A 27,882-nucleotide genomic window follows, 5' to 3' on the forward strand; every position below is an offset into this window, starting at 1 on the left:
ATGTGGGCTTTGGACTGGAAGAAAGTAGGAAGGAAGGCTCTTAAAACAGATGAAATTTCACAAGATATAATGCAGGGAAGTAAGAAAAAGTAAAGTGTACGGGAGAGAATGAGTGAATGTACTTTTGAGTGCAGAGAGGTCCTGTAGATGGTAGTAGGAGGTAAGGCAAGGGAAGGGTCAACTTAAGGACTATAATATAGTGGATGGGAATTCATTACAAATTTTTGGTCAAAGCAGTGGCATTCTCAAAATTATTTTTTGTTTATTTTTGTTTTGTCTGTAGGGGTTGCCAGAGAAAAGAATGATATAAAGAATTCATAGATTGTTATAAGCACATTAGAAGCATTGTCTCTTTTGTTATCATAGACCCATGAGTAGGTGTTATTACAATGCCCACTTTATCGCTGGGGGAACTGAAGTAAAGGGAAACGTGAAACAAAAAAGACAATAATGCTCCCTATTCGTAGGACTTCTATGAGGATACAACATATAAAAAATATTTAACACTATGAAATGCAGTGAGGATTCAATGAAAGAAATCTATAGATTGTATTGTTAGTGTTATTATCAATCCTAGGAGGAGACTAGTATCCTCCTGTCCCCTTTTTCAGTCCTATCTTATGCAGTATAATGTAAGAAAGCTTTCACATGCTTTCTAGAGAAAAATTGTGTTTGAATTTCAATTTATGTGTTTTACAAATGTATAAATTAGGCTAACGTGAAAATTTTTTTTAAAAGCATGAATTTCCACTAGGGCTGGAGAGCGTCAGTTTCATGCTCAGCATGTCTATAAATAAAGACTTAATTGTTAGGAGTTAGGACATGATGGGAAAACAAATGGAATGATAGTTAGAGAGCACTTTATGGCTTGAAACCCGTTTCCTCAGAAGTGGGATTGTTTGAGTCCTTTTGAATAGAGTGCTCGTGGTTGTCATGTGTGAGAAAGGGGTGGCCTGAGGATGACAATGAAGAGAGGGAGGTAGGGAGTTTTGTAGGATGAGCTCTGTATGTGATGGTTGTCTCAGCGCAGCAGTGGAAGAATGTGGGTGGGCGTATTTATGGAGGAGAGTAGGTGCCCAGGAGTCATGAGAAGATTTCATCTTTTTCTGGCTGAGGACAATGGGACAATCTTCTTTGTGGATGTAGTGACACTATTAGAGCAAAGAAACTCTACAGATCATTGAAGGAAATGGAAAAACAACTGTGGGCTCTTTGGAGCTTGACTTTTCTATTTTCCCACTGCTGTGTCACTTCCACAATCATCAGTCAACTCCACTGGAAAGCAATACAAAGAGGAGAAAGGAAAGGAACAAATGGTTGTCAAATCATCAAATATTTATATTTTTGTTTGTTACAGGCTTTGAGTGAACACCTTAATGGGGACAAAGTTGTAATAACTGGCCTAAATTAGGCTGGAAGTTGTTGATGGCTTTTGATAATCCACAACGTTTTTTCTGTTATTATTAGAGTGAAGTAAGAATAGAGGCCAGTGTATTCCCAGGTGATTTTGTTATGTGAATCATCAGTCTTTTCACGCTCTTTCATTAACATGCTTAACTTGCTTAATATAAACAAATAATGTTGATCAGCAAACGGTTCAATAGCTATAATCCCAAGGCATAAATTGACATTTGATAAATTCTTGAGAAAATGTGTACCTGGAAATGGGGCTCAGAAGTGATGGTCATTATGTATTTTTGGGTTATTTTATATCTTACTCAATCCAAAAAGCAAAAATTAATTCCTGTGTTACAAGACTGTGAATTATACTGTTAATATGCCTATGCATTTTTTTTTTTTCATTTCTACTCTAGAATGTTACTATTAAGTACCTAACACTTCACCCTGCAGATGAAAATTGTAATTGTCAGAGGGAAAGTTGAAACCCATTGTTTTTTTTACATTAAATCTTACTTTTAAAAAGCACTGATGTTTCAACCCAGATACATTACAATCATCTGTTAGTTAAGTCTCTAAACAAATAAAGGCATTGCATCCCTGCCCTTTTTACAAATAATGGAATTGTTTAAATTTCTGTGTCATCAAACAAGTACTTTAAAAAAGTCTATATTGTAAATTAGAGCAGTCACACATCTTTGATGATCAAGTTCTTTTCCATCACATAAAAACACAATCTAGCTTCAGGTATTCTTTTAAAGCAGATACTATTTTTTCACAGTACATGGATTTCAAGAAGTATGGATATAGCCTGCAAGTAAGTTGAAATTTTGTGAGAAGAAATGGGAATTAAATGGGAGTTATTATTAGCTAAGAGAGTGGGCTTTTGAGTGTTACCTGTCAAGCACTACAGACTGTCAAACAAATCTTGCTTATTTTATGATTACTAATCATTAACATTATTTTGATAGAAGCGTATCAGCAATCTTTGTCTTACTTATGTGTTTAAAACAACAATTTTGTTATTAAATACAAATTTAACATAGTTTTAGGTGGTAGAGTCGATGTAGAGGACTACTAATGGAATATAATTCTTATGTCAATATATCAAATCTTACAGTTTCTACATAATTCATTTATAAAGTTTCTGTAATACTGTTTCATGTATAGGAATTTTTTTTTTAATTTCACTTTTTTGTGTGTGATTTTTGTTTTCACTAATTATTTAAAAAGAGAGATGCTTTTAAACCTGTAGTCCCTTTAGGATTTATTTTTTTATAAATTATTACTCATTGTTTACAGCAGTGAAACTTAATCAAAAGCAGTTTTCCTATAGGAAAAAAATTGCACAAAGAATAATGTACTATATGTCTACTGGGTCAAAACATTCATGGGAATTTGTTTTTAAGTACACTGCATTCTTTGCAAATCTCACCTTTTTGTAATTTATATAGTGTTTTCTTATGTACAATTTTTCATGTAGGATTTAATTCTTTATGGAAAAAACTGCAATAAAACATTCTTATCTGTCAAACACAAACACTTAAAAGTGTTTGAATGTTGTAGCAATGCTTAAAAATTAAACCAAAGTAATCTTGGTACAGTCTTAACAAAAGCAATCTGTAATGCATAGGAAAATAGCTCACTTTATTTTAAGAAAAATCCATTACAACCGGAAACAATTAATACTACTAAGCTTATAAAATCTAAACTACAAAAGTTAGCCATAAATCATTTTCTGATTGCTTCATGTTTTCTCTATATAACTGTAAGTAAGTACTTTGATTTTATGAATTATAGTTTGTATTACCTTTCCCCCCTCCCACATTAGGCAAAACATTAAAAGATATTTATGAATGACTTGTTTGTTCGATTAGATGTTTGGTTTAATGTTTTTATGGAAGAAGACCTCAGGACTTTCTATTTTCAAATATTAATTTTTAAAAAAGAAGTTATCTTTGGTCTTTAGATTCAAACAGAAGTCTATAAATTCTAGTTTCACCATATAAAGCCATTTATTGTTAAAAATAATAGTATCTACATCATGACCCTATGTTATAATGATTGAATAAAATAATACATGTGAGATACTAGAACAGTGCCTGGGCCACAGTATGTGCTCAGAAAGTGTTAATTAGTATGATTATGTAACTTCTTTAAAACTGTTTCTTTATCTACTTACTGGGGAAAATGTCCTAATGTTGTAGGATTATTGTGAGGATTAAAATGTGTGCAAGTCCTGACCACTGTGCTGTACACCTAAAGCTGAAGCTGAATAATATTGCATGTCAACTATAATTTAATATATGTGTAGTCACGGGACATGGAGTACAGCATAGGGAACAGAGACAATGGAATTGTAATAGAGATATATGATGTCAGAGGGGCAATAGATTGGGGGAGCGGGGTTAACCCCCCCCAATCTATTGCCCCTTTGACATCATATATATCTATTACACTTTATGAGGGGTGAAATGTCTAACTATGATATTGATTTATACACCTGAAACTAATTAAAAAAAGGGAAGTTAAAAAAGAAATGTGTGCAAGGCACTTAGAGCTCTTAATATAGAGTAGACATTGTTATATATAGGTAAATGTTAATAGCAGGATCTTACTATGTAGTAAGCATTGTTATTTATAGTTAAAGACGATAAGTCTTAACTAGTACTAAATTCCGAATCCTGTACACTAAACTGATATAAAACTAACAATCAAGAATTATATCATGTGCTCTCTATGTGGTTATAAATAATTATAAATAATCACATAATTTCAGTAGAATTAGTGTTTCTCTCCACTTAAACCTATCCACCAGGGATCACATGTGAATTTAAATAAGAATTTCATAACTTTACTAACCATTGTCACCTTAATAAACTTTAATTAAAAATAAAAAGAATTTCAATCATTATGAATTCCTTGGAGGCATTATTTGATTACAGATAAAAGTAGTAAGTTCATCTTACCAGTATGTTTTAATATTCACAAAATATTTTCTTCTTTCAACTTATATAAGGAACAAAGAAGAAAACAATCTGTTTATATTTTTCAATCAACTGAGAAAGACGTTAAAAAAGATGCTTACAGGGAAAATTTATCAACTAACTTATCAAATGCTTCTGCTTCAGGTATGGATGTCATTAGCAAATGTTGATTTATCCTTTAAAAAATTCTGTCATCTACATATTTATTGAAGCAATTATAATTTCCTTAAGATCTGATCCTTTGACTTACTTTTAAAAGACAATTACCAGCTCGTTTTTGAAACAGGCAATCAAATAAGGTCTGTCTGGGACATCTTGAAGGGTGGATTGTCAATGGCATTAATCTAAAATGATTTGTTTTTGGTGAAAATTGTTATCCAATGGGATTTTAAAAGAAGGTGATGAAAAGGACTTGGACAAATGCTACTGCGCTTGCTATCTGTCCCGGCTTTTTAATATCTTTAATTTCCAGTGATTAAAACTCTATCCCATGGTCATTTTCTTTGGCGTTCTAGTTATTGATCTTGCTGTTTATTTTTCCTCTAGATTTAACAAAATGTTTTCTGCTACAAGTGGTAAATATTCTTCTGCAATACTTCAAATAAACCTCTGATGGTAAGAGTACAATACTGGACTTTCATCATCCTCATCAACTTCTTGACGGTTTGGATGGATTTAACTTAGAGCTGTCTGACCTCTCTGACTCTGGAGTAGTTACTGGTTGATTGCACAGACACCTCAAAATACGGTGTTAAAACAGGTGATTTTCAAATTGGTGTGCCTAAACTAAAGACTTAATAAATAATTTTGAGTTTACATTTCTGTTGAAAAATGGTTCATTTTTATTCATTTAAATTATCCAGTGCATTTTAAAATTGGTGTGATCATACATAATTTGCTTACTAATTAACAAAAAAATAAATTAAATTATTTTGGTTTGGGGAGATATCCATCAGTCAGGAAGATCTACATGGTAGCAGCTATGCCCACCTGTTTCTACATAGGACAGTTGCTCAGTAATGTTTACTAAATGAAATAATTACTTGAGTTATGTTTGATCCATGAATACCTGTTAACTGAGAAGTTGCTATCAAATTTAACCACTTTTTAGCCCTGAGTTTTCATCTTGGCCCATTCACCATTTTGTCCTTTTTCCAGGACATCTTCCCTTTTTAAACCAGCTCTCCAGTGGGCTAGATGTTGTTAGACTTGCAGGGGAATGGTTGACAGCCGCTGCAAATACTAACATGTGAGTACCCTTCTGGGACAAAGGAATGTGAGATTATTAGACACATGTTAAGCGAGAGGGGAGATGTCGATTGTGGAAGTTACATTTTGCTGGATATGATGTTTGCTGTATCAAAACCACGAATTTGTACCCCGAGAGAAATGCAAAAAAGCTTCTACCTGTTCCCTGGGTGACATATTTGTGGCTTACCTCGTCCTTTGGACAGGCTCTAGAAACTTTCAGGATCCGAATTCCCTGGTAGGTAGTACCATCACTTGGTTAGGCTGAATTATTAGGGCGCTGACTAGGAGTCCAGTTCTAGGATTAGAATCATTTCAACAGGACACAGAAAAGCCCACAGCGCATAGCAGTCTAAAAGACACTCAAGTGTATGAAAAGTTTTCTGAATATAAATTAGAACCTCAATCTGATAGAAGGTGAAGAAAGGAATCTTTTAAGAAAAGTCACATCCAATTCCAGTGTGATTCTTTTCAAGTCTTGACCTTTGTCACAGTAAAACTTTTGGTCATACGGAAATTAGCTACATAGCTGCAGTGTTTTAAAGTCAAGTTAATTTTACGGCAATAATTTTCATCGTAAAAAGGGATCGGGAAGTGATTAGAAAGGAAATTGAAAGAAACAGTCTGTGTCAGATGTTAATATAATTTAACTAGCAATCAAAAGAGAGAGCTAGTAGAAATTTAAACTTTAAAACCAAGAACTAAACATTTATGAGGAGAGACTGCTTTGCTATGTGGAAAAATGAAGTTTATTTTAACTGTTTGGTTATCACTGGGATTTTAATGATGCATAGTTCATAGCAGTAATCAGCATTTTATAGATGGGAAATGCAAATAGAAAGGCCTACGTAGTTTGTAGCTATTTTTAATTTTTATTGCCTGACTATGGCCCTTCATTTAAACATGCATAGAGCAATACTTTACTTTTAAAAAACTATATCTTATAAGACAATATGATGTATACTGTATGTTATACAAATTGTTACATAAAAATCAATTTATAAATCTTACTCCATTGTTTGGAATCCCATTGTTATGAGACTTATCCTCTGTGTGAGGAACCGATTGATTCTTGGTTTAAACAGAGAAAGAGCAGAAAGAACACACGGGCGATGCAAAGAGAAAGGATTTGAGAGAGGTTCTTTAACTTTGAAGTTTCCTCATTTTTGCCATATTTGAGAGTATGGGAAAGAATGTGATGTGGAAATAAAGAGAACCAGATCCAAGTCCTAATTCTACCGCTCTAAGGTGCCGTGAAGTTCAGTGAGTCTCTGTTGTCTGAAAATAAGAATGCCTGCTCCGTGGAACTGAAATAGGATCAAAAAGTTAGTGTGTGTAGAAGCTGAAACTGACACGGCACGTTCTGGCAGAAATGAGCCTTGTTGAAACAGAAGTGTCTATGGCATGCTTCTTACTTTGTTCCTCTTAGAACTAGAATCTTCGTTCAAATAGGCAATGGTTTTTCTTAGTGTGGGTCTCTGTTTATGTTACTACCTTATTAGGGCATGCCATCTCAAGGATCTGGGCTGAGGAAGAAGGAAGGGCGTCAGGACAGGGCAGGAGGGTGATATGGGAGCTATTACAGACCCCTTTAGTATAACAAGAGTGTTGCCCTCTGTAAGTGACTGCTTCTAAGGTCAGTCCATCTGTAGGGAGGAAGAGGAAGGATTTATGCCCAACCAGGTCTCCTATGGCCAAAGAATTGCACTGTGGTATATTAACTTCCTCATACGCAATGTTGGGACTTTGAGCTGATTCTATCACTTATCATGTCTAGCCAGAAGGAAGCCCCCAGGTTGGAGGTCAATGACTGCAGTGTAGGTGGGGGGTAATTTTCTGTCAGGTTGTGGGAATATCTGAGTGAAAGATCATGGTGGTGGCTGGACCTGAATGCTATCCGGAGGCCTTAGAGACAGAGCAAGCTGAGGGCATCTGAAGTGGCACATAAATGGTACCTGATACCATTTACATAAGAACACTTAAAGAAGTCCTTAAGAAATTTTCTGAGAACAAATAAAAAGGTTTCTTGAAATAACTGAACCCACTCACTCTTTGATTTCAGAACCCATTGTAAATACGTCATTGTTTGTTATATGTGGTATATATAGAGAAAAGCTCACAGTCTCCTTTCTATTCCCAATTTCTTCCTGTGAAACCAACTCTGACCTCACAGTGTCACCTAGAGAAGAGACCCCATAATGGTCCTCTCTGAATTCCTTTCCGTGGCTCCCACATTGTTCTTCTCTTGATCCATCTACTTGCGTCAAGCTGTTATTGAAAATATAAGTTTTTAGTCTTTTTTGGTTGTGTTTGCTTAAAGCACAATCTTAAGGTAGAAAACATTTATCAATAAATTTTTAGAAAAGGCTTTTTCTACCTCTTTCATGTTCTGCAAAACATTGTCTGTAGCTCTACACATGTGTCTATGTAACTTGCCCACTGGGAAGTCAGACAACTAAGTTCCTGAGCTTTCCACCATGTGTTTACATGGCTTATATGTTTTCATGATAGTAAGTGGGCAGTTTCTGGTTCTAGCAGTATTGTGTGTGTGTTGAGTAGATGGGAGCTGCTTTCAAATTTACTTTTGTTGGAAAAGAAATCCTCAGCTACTGCACAAAACAGTGGAAGCCATGCGATTTTCTTTGTAGAAATAATTCACTCTTAATCTGGAAGGAGCAATTTGAGTATATAATATTTAACTATTTCTTGCACAATCTATAAAATACAAAAATCTGCATAATCTTATCTCACACATGATTTTATTTATCTTCTTTCATATAATCCACAGAATTTCTGTATATGTATTATAGGTTTACATATGAAATAGCCCCAGTATTTACTGTCGTGGAGACAATCCTTCTCAAGAAAATGTATGAAATTATTGCCTAGGTAGAAACAGAAGCAGATGGAATATTTTCACCTGGTAAGAAAAAGCAAGAAATCATTTCTAGAAGCTAAATGAAATATATATTAGGAGACATTCAGAATATATATCAACGAATACTATTCTTTTTGAGAGAGAAATGTTCATAAGCCTTTGTGTTGGTTATAATTACAAAGCTTCCAGAAATCTAAAAGTTATGAATTGTGTTATTTGATCTTCCCTCAACACTTTTAAGGAAGGATATTTTAAAAATAACATCAGTGATTTGGCACCACTTTTCTTTCAGAAAACTCTCAAATTATCAAGACATTTCTGATTTTTGAAATTAGGTTAACAGTTACTATTTCTCTTCCATAAGTGGGAGTATATCAAACCTCCATGGCATATTAGTAGCCCATTATAAACAATATCCAGCAATCAAAACAAAGGACATGACTGCATTGCCATGCATTGTATTATTTGTTTCGGAACAAGAAAGTATCAAGCATAGATTTTTCCAAATTTTAAGAATCTCTTAAGATAAACTGATAAAGTAATTGAAAGACTGAGAACATTGCCTTCATCTTTACGTTAAATATATTCAGTCATCTCTGTCATTTACATATTGATATTGGAAAGTGAAAAAAACAACTTTCTAGTCAATATAGGCTCTATAGATAGCAATACACATAAGTCAGGATTAAAATTTAATTTCAACATATGAGAAACTAACAGAAAAAATAGGATTAAAATATAAAACATTCTTCTATCTTTACCAAAAATATCAAGCCATAAAAATTTTACAGATGTACTGGTTCTCTTTAATATTGAATGAAGAGAAAAAGAATGTGATCAATATACATTTTTTGGGGGGCGGCCGGATGGCTTAGTTGGTTAGAGTGCGAACTCTGAACAACAGGGTTGCCAATTCGATTCCCACATGGGCCAGTGAGCTGCGCCCTCCACAACTAGATTGAAGGACAATGGCTTGGAGCTTGGAGCTGATGGGCCCTGGAGAAACACACTGAACACACTCTTCCCCAATATTCCCCAATTAAAAAAAAAAAAAAAAAAATATATATATATATATATATATATATATATATATATATATATATATATTTGTTGTTGTTGTTATTGCTTTTTTTCCACTTAGGACCAAACGCATGAGTTGAAAAGACAGCTCAAGTTTGATAGACTAAGTCGTCAACCAAGTGTTTCTGATGCTGACAATGTAGTCACTGACATCTCCTTTAGGTTTTTTTTTTTTTTTTTTTTTTTTTTTTTTAAAAAGGAAATGTAGTTTTATTAAATTCCTAAAATGCTCAGCTATAAATGTTATTTACATAGTCATAATAATGTAAACAATTAATTAAATCTTAAAACGATTTTTTTTACTGTAAATTTCAAATTTTATTTTATTTTATTATTTTTTTCAAATTTATTTATTTATTTTTTAATTAGTTTCAGGTGCACAAGACAAAGCAAAACTTAGACGTTTATCATTTATATCCCTCACACTGTGTGAACCCCCCTCCCCCCATCCACTATCCCTCTGTACGTTCCCCAAATTAATTTTCAAACCCCCATGACCATCTTGTGGTTACCGACTATTTTTCAAAACCTCTCACCTTCCCCTTATCCCCACCCCCCCGCCCCTCTAGCAACCCTCTGTTTTTCCTCCATGTTTCCAAAACTGTCTCTGATTAGTTCATTCACTTATTCTTTTCTTTAGATTTCGCATATAAGTGAGATCATATGGTATTTGTCTTTCTCTTTCTGACTTATTTCACTTAACATAATGTTCTCTAGGTCCATCCATGTTGTTGCAAATGGTAAGATTTCTTTCTTCTTTATGGCTGCGTAATACTCCATTGTATAAATGTACCACAGTTTCTTAATCCAGTCATCTACTGATGGGCATTTCGGTTGTTTCCAGGTCTTGGCTATTGTGTGCTCCAATTTTGTTCACAGCAACAAAACTTCTTTAAAAGAAATCAATTCATTCCTCTAATAAATCTGGTCACTTTTTCCTTTTTTAACACACAACATTTGTGATCTTAGAGTGTAATAGTAGTCCTAGTTTGAGAATTCTATCTAAAAGTACCTGGAAACACAGGGTTTTCTTTAAAGTATCCCTGTGCTTGTAATACGCTTCCACTGCCAAGCTCAAATTGGCGTTTTATACGCATATTATCAAGTTGGAGACCTCTGCTGTGTATGTTATGTAATTTACTATAAAACTTAATATAACAAGATGCTTATTTACAAATATCATTTTGATCATTTGACATATATTTTTTAAATATACTGAGTAAATGAACTGAAATTCCATGATATACATTTTTTTAAAATTGCTTCCTATTTAACTTGTGTATTCTCCATGGAAATGAAAGCATGATTAGGACTTTAAATTTGTATATTCTTTTTCTATCTATCTATCATCTCTATCTATCTATCATCTCTATCTATCTATCATCTATCTATCTATCTATCTATCTATCTATCTTGTCTTTCCTGGCAACTGAAAATAACCCAGGCCAAGTTTATCTTTTGAATGGCTACTATCTTACTGATATTTACATTAGGGAGAATGATACAAGGAAATAGCAGTTACCTTGAAGGCAAGAAATCAAAGTTTAAAGTCAGAATTAAGAATTGTAGGCATCAAAATCAATGCATTTCTCTAGGCCTTGCTCTTGAAAAAAACAAAAACAAAAACTGTAATGCAAGAATCACAGCTTTCCTGAAAGGTAAGGATTTACCTGGAGGATGTTAGCACTACATGTGTAAATGACATGACTTACTGTATATACAGAGAACTAGAATATTCATATTCCCACTGCATGTGAAGCATTGTGTTCTGTGACAGTGCCTTCCAAAAAGAGGTGTTATAACCTTCTTCATTTCAACAAATGTCACGGTGACAATCTGGAAATATGCCTTGAGATCTGTACTTGTACATATACGAGTACACATGCGTAAACCTATTCAAAGTATGTGTATATGCCCCCAAATGCACTAGTGTAAATGATGATTCAATGCAGAAAAATTAATGCCTTTCTTATTTTCATTTTTGCTCAAGGGTCATTATTTAGTAAAAATAGCTGCAGCAATCCTTGGTATTGGAACCAATAATGTAGTTGAAGTGAAATGTGATAAAAAGTATGTTTCTTAATATATTCTCAATATATTTTAATAAAAATTAAAATAAAAACACATTTGATAAAGATGTTTTTAAGAGATGTCTACGCAAAAAAGTTCTACGCTTCATAGATTAAAATCCTGTTTTCCTATTATTTCAACTTTTAGCAAGAATACTCTCCCAGATTAGTTTCAATAAATTTTAACTAAAAGTTATTGTGAAAGAAGCACCAAATTTATACTATCCTATTGTTAAAATTTCTTTACTAAAATAATCTCATAGAAGTGGGATTGCCACCTGTTTCCTATTTTAAGTATGTTGAATTATCAATATATTGATGCTTCGAAATAAAGAAGTCAACTGCATTAGAAGTCTAAAAAGTGAAAATATATTTCCATATGTCTTGAATCTTACTTCTCAGAACTAAAAAATATTATAAATATTACATATATTTTGGAAGATCATTTTTATGCATATCAATTCTGTGTGGTATCTGTAACTTGCTTTCTTAATTTTCATTTGCCCTTCAAACATTTTTGAGTTAATTGACAGCCTTATTATATATAACATGAAAGCTAAATATTATCAATAGTTTTACACTTGAAATTTCTGATAGACAAAAATGATGTTTCGTTGTTTGAAGCAATGGAAATCTTCTAATGTACCGACCAGCTAATTGTACTCGTATGTTATCATGAATATACTCTTTGCTCTTTGCTCATTTTTTATTGGTATTTTATTTTATTGGCTTATAAGAAATTTTTACATATTTAGAAAGTTTGAAATATAAAATATATGAGTATAAACTATCTTACAAATACATTTTATAAATGTATTATTCAATACAGTGTTTATCTCAAGCTGTTTGATTTTCTATGTATATATAGTCCTTGCACATTTCCTGACAATCCCTCTCCCAGGTATCTTACATCTTTTTTACTATTATGAATAGGATATATTGTATTATTCACAATGATTAGTTTTTAAAAATAGGAACATGAATTACTTTTGTAATCACTCAATTGCTCAACATCTTATTTTCAAGTTTTTCAATAATCAATTTTAGGTATTTCAGGTGTACAGCCATATGTACTCCAATTAAGTTTTTCCCGTATTTTACTGTCTATCTACTCCTATCTATCTATCTATCTATCTATCTATCTATCTATCTATCTATCTATCTATCTTTCTATCTAATCTGTTTAACAAATAGATTATTTCTTTAGGAAAAAAATACTACACTATTTATGGTAGTGAGCATCCTTACTTTATTCCTGACTTTAACAGGAATGTGTCTAGTGAATCACCAATAGGCATGGTAGGTTTTAATCTGATAGCTGTAGAGAATAGAAAAATATTGACTATCTTTTTTTTTTCCTCAGAAATTTTTGTGAAGAAACATGAGGCCACCTGAATTCATGGCACCCTATTTCCCCTCCTCCTCAACTTGGATACCTGATTTTTCTACCTTGATGTCAAGAGGTCTTTATAATTAAAGTTTAGTAACAAGAAAGAAAGAAAGAAAGAAAGAGAGAAAGAAAGAGAGAAAGAAAGAGAGAAAGAAAGAGAGAAAGAAAAAGAGGAAGGAAGAGAGGAAGGAAGAGAGGAAGGAAGAGAGGAAGGAAGAGAGGAAGGAAGAGAGGAAGGAAGAGAGGAAGGAAGAGAGGAAGGAAGAGAGGAAGGAAGAGAGGAAGGAAGAGAGGAAGGAAGGAAGGAAGGAAGGAAGGAAGGAAGGAAGGAAGGAAGGAAGGAAGGAAAGCAGAGAGAAAGAGGGGAAGGGAGGGAAGGTAAGAAAGATTATCATTTTGTATCTTTCTCAGAAAGACCAGAATCTTCTGATTAGTAAATAATGCAAATTTTAAGATGACTGAGTAGTATAGTAAACATTCTTTAACTAAAACAATGTGATAATTAACATCGGTTTTAGGGAACTGAACATTTACCTAATGCCTGTTCATACAGCTATAAATAGCTTTGGGAGTTACTAAAAATGAATTTTTAAAAAATCTTGCACATCGTTTGTTCTTCTAGTTGGTAGAATTGGTATGTTTATTCAGTCATAATAAGTCAGTGTGGATTTGTATTTTTAAGGGAAAAGATGATTCCAGCTGAGGTACAGAAAAATACATTACAAGCTAAAAAAAAGGTGTGTTGTAGTTTCATATTTAGCGTGCAAATGCATCTTTATTATTTTTTTTACTTATTTTCATTAGTGGAAAACAACTAATAAGATTTTATTGATTATTTTACTTCTAAAAGAAGTAAATGTAGAAAGTAAATGTAGAAACTAAATGTAGAAAGTTTTTAAATAATATTAAAGTGAAATAATTAGGTAATGTTGCAGTATATTTTAATAATTTTGTTTTAGTTAAATATCAAAAGAAAAGTTACCAGGATATTTCTTAACTAAAGGAATTTGGTCATCTCTAATTTTGTGGTGTTCTTTTCCGAAAATAAACTCACAGAGTCGTAATAATAAATGAAACTCAGAAGCAGTGATATTAGTTTATTGTATGATGAAGCTTCTTTCTCCAATCCTGTAAGTACCTGTAAGTACCTGAAATTGTCAGGTCCTTAATGCCCTTAATCAGAGTTATCCAGCTTCCTGATGTACAGAAATGTAACGGTTAAGTAACAATATTAGCATTCCTCTGGGCTTCATGAGATTGTAAGAATGACTCAGCTTTTGTCATCACCTGGCCCAAACTCCTTTTTGTTTCATTACCACAGTGGGCAGCAGTGTTTGGGGCCTTTGACCCTCTCCGTGACGCACAGATATTCGTGACACGCACAGACTCTGGAAGCATGTGGACGTAAGTCACATCCGTTAGTCTGGCTCCTAATTTCCCTTAAAAATATGTATCCTATGAACACTCCTTAACATCTCTGAATTAGCATTACAGACAAGAACATTTCTCCGTCACCTAATTTTTATAATAAATAAATATAGAGAAAGAATAGTCTTATTTACGTAAAATTTTTTCATGGACTTAATACAGTATCATGGAAAGAAATACAGATGTATCAAGTGATTTTAAAAAGTCAAAACCTCTATCAATATTCAACCAAAAATGTAGAAAATCAAGTTCAAGGGATAATTAAACCCGATTTGAAATCAAACAATTTAGCCCATTACTCTAATATATGTTACTTGATTAATACCTGTTAAGGAAATCAAAACTTTTGATGCTATTAATTTAGTACGATAACTTTGGGTAAAAAATTCTTTGGCTTTAATTAGAGTTGGACAAATTTAAAGTTATATTGTATGTAGAGATTTTAATTACTATTGCCAAATTTGATGCCAACTTTTTTTTATCTTGTCTCTGAAAATTATACAGAAGGTATCTGTTTGAATTAATTAGGAACCGAAAACTTAATTGTGTCATGAATAGACAATGAGAATTCATAGGCGGAGATTTTAAAATGCATTATTCTTAAAAGTAGGATAATTATAGCCAAGTTTATAATTATCTAGCATAGCAATTAAATCTTCATCAACTTCGGAAATAAATTTAACTTAGGAAAAAGTAGTCGATGCTATTTAAAGAGAAATCATGTAAGAACACATGTCCTTTGTATCTGTTGTAGGCAGCGTGGGGAGGTGGATTGCTGCTGTCTAGAAAACATGCCTATAAACTCAGTGGCATTGAAAGGTGAGACCTGGGCCATTGCTTATGAAAGCAAAAGAACCTGTTTAGGCTTCTCTTCCGTTAATTAGAGCTGTTTTGTCCCCTAGAGTCAAGTCTGTGACCTGGAATCCACATAAACTCATGGGTGTCCCCCTTCAGAGCTCTGCTATCCTGAGTCAGGAAAAAGTAAGTGATTTCTATGTTTAAGTAGCGACATGCTGGATGTCTTGGTAATAACGAGCTTCACTGTGAATGTTTAAAACCAAAATAATGATGGCCTCATTGAATTAACATAGTGCAATACAATTTGCCCTACTGAGGAAAACTGACCTTCACCCTTGATCTCTCAGTGGCGGCCATTGGGTACAAAATCGAATGACTATAGAACTCAGGCAGTAAGTAACTCTGTGTAGACAAGATCTGGGGTGAGACAATGGACAGAATGAGGCCTGTGGAAAACCTGATCATTCATGTCTCACTTATTAAAAACACACGAAACAAACAAGCCCTCTCTTACGGGGTCACATCTGGCCTACTGACCAATTTGTCATCTCAGAGTGTAGGGCCAAAATTAGGACTCATTTTAAGTGTGGTTAACTATGAGTAACTGTCATATAGTTTTAGCATAGAAAGTACAAATCGATGGTTGTATGAAATTCTTTTCCACTTATATGTATGTATTTTATTTCCATCATGAGTAAATATGATGCTATATAACCCTACGATCTCCTACAAGGAAAGATACAATTATAAAGTTCAACTTGAGAATTCTTGTGTCTTCTTAGTTGTCAGAGATGCAAACACATTTTATGTAGCTATCATTTACAGCTTAGTTTTTGTTCTCTCTTACAAGTATTCCAAAGGGTTAGGATACAAAAATAAAGTGGCTGTCTTACTATTATAAACTTCCTTAGCTGGCCCTCCTGCTTACTCTTGAGTACTTAGTGCCCACGTCATCATCACCTCCTCAGTCTGAGAGAATCTTTATTCTCTTCCAGTTAAGGTCGTTCTCATCAACTCTGGCTAGAACCATTAGCTCCGCTTCAGAATTTGCTCCTTTGGCCTTATGACAGTAGCGTCCCTTCAGTATTCCATCAATAACATGGCAGGTGCCGTGTGTTGGAACCTGCATGTTAACAGGCTAATCCTTCCTCTCCACTGATGTGTGTCCAGCACCCAGACATTATAATGTGGCTGTGCTATTTTTTTTTTTTTTTTTATGAAGCGTTTGAGTTTGTTCTCTGTCCCCTGTGCTAACAGGTCTATATTCAACTTTCAGATTTCGGACACCTTTATGTTTAGGGCTCAAATACAAATTTGCTGCAGTCTCCCCTGATTTCTTCATCCATAATGAGTATGTTGAAATAGTACATTTCATTCTACCTAATGACTTATCATTTGTTTTTCAAAGAAATGAAAGCTTTTTGTTTTGTACTTCTTTTTGTCTTTTTCCTAAAGATGAACAGATGGTCAATGGAAATAGAGAAGAATCTCTAAAACACTAAGCTTTTACTATTTTTAAGGTCATCTTTGGAAAACAAGCTTATTTTGGTGTGGCCTTATATTAACTGGAGCATGTGACTCTTATCTATTAAGCCATTTTGATACCCAAGGTTGCATATAGCCCATTTTGACTCATGTCTTAGTGAGCAGTGCAAACCGAGGAAATTCAGTATCTAATGAACATGTTTTCTGATGATGAAAAGGCGATAATAAGTACATACATTTTGCTAAAATAAACTGATTTTAAATATCCTTTATTTAATTGTGCAAAGAGAAAATACTGTGTGTTTTTGGAATGAAATGCTAATCATATCAATCTCTGTCATCCAGAAGTACCTTTTCATAATGTAAAACTTAAACACATTCAGTGGCTTCTTACTGCTTTTAGGTTGGGGATTAAAATCTTCAACCTGGTCTACAAGGTGGGGAAGGTGTGGGTGGGTGTGTAGTTTCTGCATTCTCACTCCATCTTGTGCGTCCTTTTGTTTTTTGCCATTCATACCTGCGGACATTTTAGTTCCAAGAAGGTGTAGAGCAGCTCCCTCCCTTATGACCTTGCATTTGCTTCTCCTTCTGCGGATCAATGTCTGGTTCTACTTTCACTCCCACAATACCCTCCCCCCAACATTTTTCTTGTTTAGCTCCTACTGACATCAAGAATGACTTTTACCCAGAAGACTTCCTTGACCTTCAGACTAGGTGAAATCCTTGACCTTGAGAACAGAATATGCTCTTATAGCACCATCAAATTCCTTCATAGCATGTCTCACAGTACAATTTTACATTCACATATGCCATATTTTGTTTAGTGTCTAGCCCTGACCTTACCCACCCAACGTCCTGCAACAGATTGTAAACACAATGAGGGCAGAGCTCTTCCACTGTTTTTCTTACCGCAAGTCCACTGTCCCAGCACAATGTATGACAGACTGTAGGTACTATAAATATTTGTTACCTTAATGCCTAACTGTAGCTTAATCATCACATCAGAAATGATAGATAGTAGTCATATTGATTGTACTGTTGTAAAATATTTTAAGCAGTCTCCAACTCTTAGCTAACAAAAGATTAAAAGGGGAGTTTGAGGTAGACTGAAGAGAAAATATTTACATGTGTAAATAGGGCACTCAAGGCACATATACATGAAGTATTCTCCTTTTTAAGGTATCATTTTTATTCCATTTCCCCTACGACATAATCTGGTCCTCCTCCTAGATCCATAAACCTATCCTAAAATGATTGTGAGTTTTCTTGCTTCGAAAGTTGGATTTCCACAAACTCTTAAGAAAAATTGCTGGTTTGTTAGCTCTCGAATTCATCACTGTATAGATATATGATCTTGAAAATTACATAAGATATAAAAGTTTTAGTTTCTTCCATTTGTAAAACTGATCAAATAATAGTACCTGTGCTATGAGGTTTCTGTGAGAATCAAATGATATGTATTTGTGAAATGTCCAGCATATAATAAACACAATGTATTGTTACTTGCTTCTTATAGAAAAAGTTATGCTTGGTATATAGTTAAGCTCTACCCTGTCAATGCACACATTTAGCGTTCATTAGCTAAAGCAACACACCCTTTGAGAAAAGGGTCTCTAACTGAGTGATGAAAAACGTTTCTTTTCTCTAGTGATTATTTATCAACCACCTAAAGCAAATTTTCTCTTCTCCAATAAGGAGGAATGTTTTTTAAATCAACTATATGAGAGGAAATGGCTAGGAAAGCACACAATGAAATAAATTGATTATTTTATTCTTTACCTATTGTGGCTATCAGAGCAGTTTATTTGACTGGTCCCCAAACTGTTTATTCATGTTAGAGTTTAGTCAAAGCAAACACTTCTCATTAGCTTCAATACACGATAGTCACGTAATTTGAAAAGAACAGCAAAACTTCAAGGCTTTTAAGAAAAATTAAAGAAAAATAAAGTAGCCATTTAAATATAACACCTGCTGTTCCAGCTAAATTCAAACAATTATTGAATATAGTAAAATTCTAAGAAAGTAACATATTTTTATATAAAATAAACAAAATCCTATTTAAATGTACATGTCAAGGAGAAACGTGAATTGAAGCAAAAAATTGTGGTTTCTTCTTCAAATGTGTATGACTTACATATTAGATACACTATTCCTCTTTTAGGGTCTTCTGGAAGCATGCAACCAGATGCAAGCTGGATATCTTTTCCAGCCAGATAAACTCTACAGTATTGACTTTGACACTGGAAATAAAACTATTCAGTGCGGCCGACACGTTGACGACTTTAAGCCATGGTTAATGTGGAAAACAAAGGTAGGAATTGCCATCTCTTTTATTAGGTCCTATTTATTTAGATACAAAATATAGACTATTGTATTTTTTTTTAGCGTTCTACTACCCCCAAATTATAGCCTCATTATTTCCTAAATAGCTCTCAAAGAAAATGCAGTATTTTTAATTGCAAACAATGTGCATACACACACACACACACACACAGTAATTAAAACAAAAATTTCATGATAAAAACCTCATAACATATGAAATTCTCTAATACTTCCTACTTTACTCTATCTCATTTAAAGAAGAGCTGGTTGTGATCCACTGAATTAGTTCAACTATCCATTAAGGTGCTATGACCAGCAGATCAAAAGATACAGATAAGCTCATTTGGCCTGAATTAAGCCAGAACCTCAGAGAGCTGTGTACCTGAACTACTTTGTTTGGCCTTGGGTAAAACTGACTGGACTGATGAATTTTAAGTATTTGTATTTATTGATTTTATCCTTACAGCAAACATAAGGTTTCTGGGTTAGAGGAAGATCAATTATCTACTTACAGAATATCTCAGTATCAATTTCCCACATCACATTTCTCCCTTGGGTAAACATGACAAGGACACGTCATAGCATTCTACATATGCAAAGGGGATTTATACTATAGGAGAAGGAAATAGGACACTGGAATCTTATATACGAGCTGGGCCGAGAGAGAGAGAGAGAGAGAGAGAGAGAGAGAGAGAGAGAGAGAGAGAGAGAGAGAGAAGAGGTTTCTACCCAGAATGAAAGCATTTGACTCCTGGGGAGATAAGAAAGATTTCATTACCCTTTTGATGAAAGCAGATGGTTATACTACGCAGGAGGCCAGCAGCAAGTCTAATACCTCTAGAATGTGAAAAATAAATGGATATGGTAAAAAAAAAAAAAAAAAAAAGGACACATTTTTCGCCTTTAAGTTCCAAGACTCTTTGCCATTCATTCAAGTTTGACAGTAATTTTGCTCAGCAAGCTCTCATCCAGAAATATGAAAATATTTTCCTTACTTTGACGGAAGTGCTTCTAGGTTTTATTTCATTGACTGTTCCATGTTGAGGGACATGATGAAGACAAGCCCTAAAGAGTGAGCTAAGTTACTATGGGCATGTCCTTGAGAACCTTGTCCACTCCGTACACTTCCCACCCTGTGAATCTCAAGGGGCTTCCCTCAGGTGTCGGTGCCAGAGTAGGGACACTTCTCCAGAATGATTGGTTAGCTTTTTGTTGGATGGATATGGAACTCCTAGCACAAAATGCAAATGGTAAAATATGTTCTTTAACATGAATCACAGAGGCAAATTCATGATTCTTCTTTAGTGTATAGGATATTGGCACACATTTTCTCTTCTAACTTTATCTTTTATCAACTACTCTTTCCTAACCTTACTGTCACCCTGTTCTAATATAGGCTTTAAAAAACACTTCTAATAGTGTAAATACATTGATAACTCACCTTAAATTCTTTTTGGTAGTAAGGCATTGAAATAAAGACAACATCAACTCTATAAAATGGACCTACCATTCATTGAATGTCTATCGGGTTAGGAATCTTTATATGTTCTCTAGCTTATGTTTCCCAACAATTGTTTTGGGTAGGTATTATTATGCCTATTAAATAGGTAAAGAAACAGTAGCTTGTTGAGGGATGAAAACTAACTCTAAGAAGCAGACTTGGCCACTCACCTAAATCTAAAATCCATTTTGTTTCTATAAGTCCATATTGTTTTTCTTAATATAATTCATGGCACAACAGGAATGCCAAAAATTCACACAGGGTGATGATGAGAAAGCAGGCTCATCATCTTTTGCATATGGATAATATTTCATAAAAACAGGGCCTAAACAGATGTTATATATAAGCAGGGCCATTCCTGGGGCTAGGGGACAAAAACTCAGTGTAATGGGAATGCTTTTCCCACTAAAGAACGTTCCTATACACCAGAAATTACGTTCAGGTAAATATCCATGGCAGGCTTGAACAAGAGGAGTTAACTTGCAAGTTTGTAGTATGATGTATAGTGATTAAATATTTAAACATTTCATATGTGGGCCTCCATCAGTACTGTTGAGAAACTAATAGGCATTAGGAACAAAGTCTAGAGACAAATGAAAAAAATTATATTTTTCCTTATTTACTATAATTATACAATGAATAATTCATGGATGGCAGAAAGAGGAGTCATCATTAACGAAATTCACATTTCTTACAAACAAAATTAATTACATAAAATACTGTGATAGGTTACAAAATAATTAAGGAGAAAATCATAACATTAGATTCTACAAATTTTGATTATATATGCAAAAACAAATATAAGGCAAAAGTTTCCTTGTAGATGAATTTTCTACATGGGTTGGGCTGGCTTTGGATTCATAAAATGAATGTTTTGGCCATGAAAATGCTATAGGGAGCTTAATTGTCCAAGAGTCCCATCTGCTTCTCTTAAATTCATAATTACATTTGCCTCGAGGCTATGCTTCAGAAAGTTTTCTCCCAGCCAGTGGTTGAGCATGGAGGGATTCTAAGGCATCCTATTCCTGAGACACAGGAGACTCTTCTGATTGCTGACTTGGTGTGAAGATTCCCCAATGACTTTTCTGAGTCTTCCTTGGACCTCATGGTGGTCTAGGATGCTTCTATTCCATCTTCCTTCTTCCCCTTCACTTAGGGTCACACTATTCACAGTCTGATAGCTCTCCCTGTCTAACTGCTCTTCCCACTGTCTTTCATGCAGGTACTTCCACTAATAAAACCCTTCCACCTTTAATCCCATCTTGGTGTCTGATTTTTGGAGGATCGGGGCTAACAGAGTCCAATAAAGTTTAGAATAAAAGTACAATTGTCTTTACTATTCAATCTTTGTACTTTTCCAAGAACCTTAATTATGCATTCACAATAAGGACAGATGTCCTGATATTTTAAATTGCCAACTTAATATGCATGAATGCCACCAAAAATTCTATATGGAAGATTTGTAGAGAGTAATAAGCTCTATGGCTACCACTTCCGTGATCCTTAGCCCCACTTTGTTAGAATTAAGAATAAGAATATTCTTTATCGGTAATTTCAATTAAGTTTTCTGTAAGATTTTCTTGTTTTTTACAACTTATAGCTTCCCCTGAACCAGATTACCCTTAAAGAAAAATATTTGGCATAGTATAAAGTGATAAAGTGCTTATCTCAATAAATGAATGCATTGATATTTAATCATTCCTATTCTTAAGCATATTGAAGACTAACAATGCTTTTTCCAAACCAATATTTGTTTAAAATTGTGAGAGTTGACAGATCTGATCATATGTTTATATAATGAAAACTTTTTTCACGTTTTGATTCATATATGTATTTCCTGTGGTGAAACATAAGGCATTGAAAAAGGATAAAGAACAAAGGAGTACTAGGGGTAAGTATTTATAATTTTAAATAGGATGATAATTGTCAATAAATAGGTTATACTTGAGCAGAAACTGAAGAACATGAAGAAGGGGACATGCTGATATTTAGTTAGAGGGAAGTGCAGTTAGAGGGAAACTCAATTTAAAAGCTTTGAGATGGAAGCATGTCTGTTGTGAAGACACTACAAGGAGATCAATGCAGTTACTTGTAGAGTGGAGTGAGCTGGTTAAAACATGGAAATACTGTGAGAAAGGATATGAAAGCATTCCTCAGTTATTAATGTTTCCTAGAATCATTGCCTTTTGTCTCAGTTGGAAACAAGTTCTGATTTAAACAGAAAGTAAGGCCTCTTGGGGCTCTTAACATTTGGCTTATTGAGTTGTAGATACAACATTTTACCTTGTACTTGCATTGAGTGTCACTGAACTCATATATATTATAGGTCCAGTGGAATTCTATGCTCATTGTCGACTGCAAATGCTCTGTGTGCATGGAGTGGCCAAGAATGGAAGACATGTATGTTGCATCGCTTTAGCTGACATGCATGATCCATTATCCCATTAGATTTTATTTACAACATGCAAGTCCAAGATAAATTTAGCATTACATTAAGTATGAAACCCTTCTGAGTATGGGGCCCTATATGACTGTACAGGTTGTAGGCCCGTGAAGCCAGGTTTGATCACAAAGGCTTAAGTAGAGAGTTAATTGAGAATACACTGAAGTACCACCTCATATGTAAAGGCTCTACATTACGCAAGCCTAGAATGACTGTGAATGCATACCCTCACCATGGACATAGATGTGTGGAAAAAACAAAGAGATCATTTAGGAAGCAATTTCAATACAGCAGGAGAGAATGATTGGACTAGCATAGTGGCTGTGAATAGGTTAAGATATATTAGATATGAATTACATTTTGAAAGTAAATCCAATACAATTTGCTGAAATATCAGATGTGGAATGTGAGAAAAGGAGGAAGGTCAAGGCTAAGAAAAGTTTAATGTTTTTGGGCCTTAGCGAGAACGATAAAACTGATATATTATTGAGATTGGGAAGACTGGGAAAAACAAGTCTATACAGAAAAATCAGGAGGCCAGTTTTGGACATATCATTTTGAGATTTTGTTTTTTGTCATCTAAGTGGAGATTTGAGTAGATAGTTGAATATATGAGTCTGAGCTTCAGAGATGAGATCTCAGATGGAAATATAAGTGAGAGTGTCATCAACCTAAAATGCATACTTTTTTGAGCCACAAGACAACAGAAATCACCCAGGGAAAGAAGGCAAATGGAGACAAAGACTGGCCAATTTTTCTGTGCCTCAGTTACCCACCTTATCGGGTTCTTTTAAGCGTAAATTAAACCAAGTGTATAAAGCTAATATTTTAACAGTAACAATTGTTGAACTTCTGCTATATATACCAGGTATGTAGTGTTAAAATATTCTGTGCATTATATAAATTTAAAAATTTGTTCCACATACTAGACAGGTAAAAAATTCATATCAAAATATCCAGTAAACATTTGTCTAGGCAATGGAAGCTTAGAAAGGTTAAATAATTTGCCTCAAGTTCTACAGACAGTAGGGAGTAAAAGCAGTTTGAGGAGATAGAAATAAAAATGATAATAGATAACAGCTACTAGTAGTAAGATAATGTCATATTATTTATTAAAATAAGTACATTTAAATAAAGTTTAGGAATTCCTTCAATGTAATTTAAAGGAACTTACTTTAATGGAGATTTTAATTTTATTTGCTCAAATTATAGGGAACCTGAGGTTTTGAAGCACAGATTGACAGACATATGGAACGTGCAAAATACTGCTATAGTGTTTTAAAGGAAAAAGATAACTTTAAGCTTGTGTGTGATACAGAGGCAAGGACTTTTAGTTTTTTGTTACTGTTATTGTTTTCTTTATGACATAATTGTTTTTCTGAGTATTAATACCTGAATCTATTACCTATCTAATATTTTGAGATAATTTAAAAAGTATGCTTAACAGTTATCATGAATATTTTATCTAAATGCAATTATTTTAGATTATAAAACATTTTTAATTTAAGTTCTTTGCCTTATAAGCCAAGGGTCCAAAAGACTTAATTGGATGATTATATTCAACCTTTTAATTTTTAAGACAATGAAAACATTTGGCTATAATTGCTTTTTTGATTTCTCTGGCACTGAATCAAGAGTAATTTAATTGTTCTTAGATTTAGGTTTTGGCAATGTTAAAATATACAGTTGGATTTCTAGACAGTTGATGATATGACTCTGGCAGGCTTTACATTATATGATAATCTTTGGTAAATCGTTATTATGGCACTAAGTATTAATAGATATTAATGAAAAATAGTGAGATTGTTGCTAACATTATACCCATCTTACTCTTCAAGGCCCAGTAAGTATCAAATGCATGCATTAAATCATACTAATAAAAGTACCTATTAGGATATAAAGATGCTTTATCGCTCTTCTAAATTGTCTCCTTCTGACTATATTGTTATCTTAGTTTTTGTGAGTCTCCCTCAGTCTTAAGTGGAAACTAGATGAGAAGGAGTTTGTTTGTTTTTAATACTATATACATTCTCTGATAGTTAATTTTCCTCTCTGAAATGAGCTTTTATAATTTAAGTGAAATTTCTTATATATCTTTTTAAAAACATATTATTTTAATTTATTTTTTATTAAATTTATTGAGGTGACATTGGTTAATGAAATTATATAGATTTCAAGTGTATGATGCTATAATACATCATCTATATATACATACATATTTCATTTGCGTGTTTACCACCCCAAACCAAATCTCCTTTCATCACCATATATTTGACGCCCTTTATGTATGTGAGAGAATTGAATTCATCGTGAAAGCCTAGAGTAGATCAATTCTGTCCTTTGAAGATTTTGGAAATGTAAACCCTCCTATCTATAGCCCCAGCCATTACTTTAGTGAAGTTCTCTCCATTTTCCCCTGAATTACGATAATATTTTATTTACTAATATTCTTCTCTCTTCAATTGTTCTGTCCTCTAATCAATCATCCATACTCAACCTAATATAATCTTACACAAATATAAAACCAGAACCAACCTTATTTGTTTAAATATTTTGAGGAATGGTGGTGGGATGATTGGCTAAAGATGCTTTGAAGGAATTGATAGACCAGAGCATGGGGAAGGTGACCTACAGAGATAGGAAAATTGTTAAGAAATATAATAGGAGAGGTATTGGAGAAAGACAGAAGAGCCTGTGCTAGACTGGGCACTTGGTGAGGACAGCGACTATTTCTTTTATCTCTGTGTCCAGTGCCTGTCATGTATTAGGCCTATTTTTAAAATATATTAAACATTAAATTAATTAACATACTTCTGAAATAATTAAGGAATTAGGTAGAGCTTTAATGATACTTGTAAAATTTTAATCTTTGATCTAGCCAGAATTCACCAATATCTGCTTCTGGTACTTTCCACCAAGACTTAAACATATCCCAAAAGATTTTGCAAGAGATCAAGAACTCCAAAAAGTAAGTTTGTAAGTGTGTGTGTGTGTGTGTGTGTGTGTGGTGTTTTTAATTTTAATATTGCCCTTTAAATAATGTGTCTGGTTAGTTTGATTGGTCAGTAGATAGTGTTCATGTGGTCCTAAGCCACTGTTTTAGTACTTGTATGGAGCAGAGTGAAATCTCAGGATTTCAGTCATTTTGCACATTAATCCAGTCATCCTTTATATAACAGAACCATATTTATTGGGTTTTTTAATATGAAATCAGCTGAGTTTCCTACCCTTTGTTAATTCATTCGTCAGTTAATATTTACCAGTTGTTCCAGAGGTATAAAATGAATAAGATAGACTCTTAGTTCTAAGTTGACTAGAAGGCTTAGTGGGAGAGAAGACAGCTATAAATAATTTCAATTCCTAAGAGCAATAGCGGAGATACTTAGAGAAGTGTTATCAAACTTGAAATATTTATCATAAGGTTATCGAAGCAAAAATATGACAGACATTTTATTACAGATCAATGAACAACCCTGAAAAAAAAATCCAAAGGAATGTCATCTTTACCTTAATAATTATATTAAAATAAGGAGGATCACCACCAATGTATGATCTTTATCACATATATTTATTGTAAGTTTTTAACCTATCTTAAGCACGCATCGTATGTATACATTTTATAATATTGCCGTCACTTTGAGTTATGCCAGCATCACAACCACTTATCGCAGGCAATGTGAGAAACCCTAAGATAAGTTGAACAGAAACCATCTGATATCAGTGTTTAAGGACATCAGCTTTATATATCATCAGAAAATTTCACGAGGCACATGTTTATAGACTTAGCAGCTGGCTCCAGGAGGAACCAACTCCTCCACCAGAGAGCAGTCCCTTTTAGGGCTCTGCAAGGAGGCGAGGGGGCTCGGAAACAATTTAAAAAAATATTTCAGGCAGTAAAATATCCTGTGTATTTGTCCTGTTGTGGTCCTGTTAGGGAAGGACATTAAACAAAATGTCTGGCCATTAAAAGAGAATATATATATATGTATATTTGCTTCTGCATTGCCATTATGTAAGAAGTTAAGTAACGGGTGGCATCTGTGACATTTTAAAGGTAAATTGTGTGTAGAAGCAGAAGTTTAGAGAAGAGGGGCATGTTAAGGAGTTATCGAATGCGCTCCTCTGGCTTTCCCGCATGTCTCTTTGCCCTATAATAATGGCCCAAGAATGTGCTAACATGATCCACTGTCATGTGTGGGGTGTTGCTTTAGGAGCTGTCCAAGGCAAACAGGCAGAATATGTCTCTGAATTTTACAAAGAAACTATGTTTTATTGCCAAACAGTGACCTTGTAGAAAAACTCAAGATGTATTATTTCAAATAATGAAAATTATAATACCAAAGTATGCTATTTTTTCCACTCCCTATTTCATTGTATCTCTTTTCCAGAACTTCTATTTGAATTGCCATATAAATATAAGCAAAATGTCACATGACTTTCATTAATGCCTCTTAGCACACTTGCATATTTTACGAGTTGGTTAATTGTGAATCGTGGAGTAATGAGAGCTACAGTACAAAGATAGAGCATTCTGCTTTATCTCCCTGCACTAAGCCGTTTCTTAAAAATTATCCCTGGCTGTTTTAAATTGCCTGCAATTTACTTCAAGTTAATGATGGTTATGTAGCCATCTAGAATATTTACTTGTACAATTTCCTTTTAATAATATTTGCGTTTACACACAGATCGCTCCAAAGATTAAAGCACAAATGAGGAAGGCACAGCCATGATAAGCTACCAGCCGTGTGGGGGCAAAGTAAGTTTTTTTCAAATGGTCTTTTCCAATCTTGCCACAAGACAAACAGCTGTTGACCATTTTGTTGATAAAATTGAAAGGGTTGGGAAGGATTTATGA

At 33.9% G+C, this 27,882-nt stretch overlaps 1 pseudogene; it reads left to right on the forward strand.

Moving 5' to 3' along the window:
• LOC109446200 (glutamate decarboxylase 1-like) lies at positions 1-27,882 on the forward strand (annotated as a pseudogene).

The sequence above is a fragment of the Rhinolophus sinicus genome, chromosome 4 (genome assembly GCF_057876585.1).
Source record: "Rhinolophus sinicus isolate RSI-liver-muscle chromosome 4, RSI-T2T, whole genome shotgun sequence".
Taxonomy (NCBI): domain Eukaryota; kingdom Metazoa; phylum Chordata; class Mammalia; order Chiroptera; family Rhinolophidae; genus Rhinolophus; species Rhinolophus sinicus.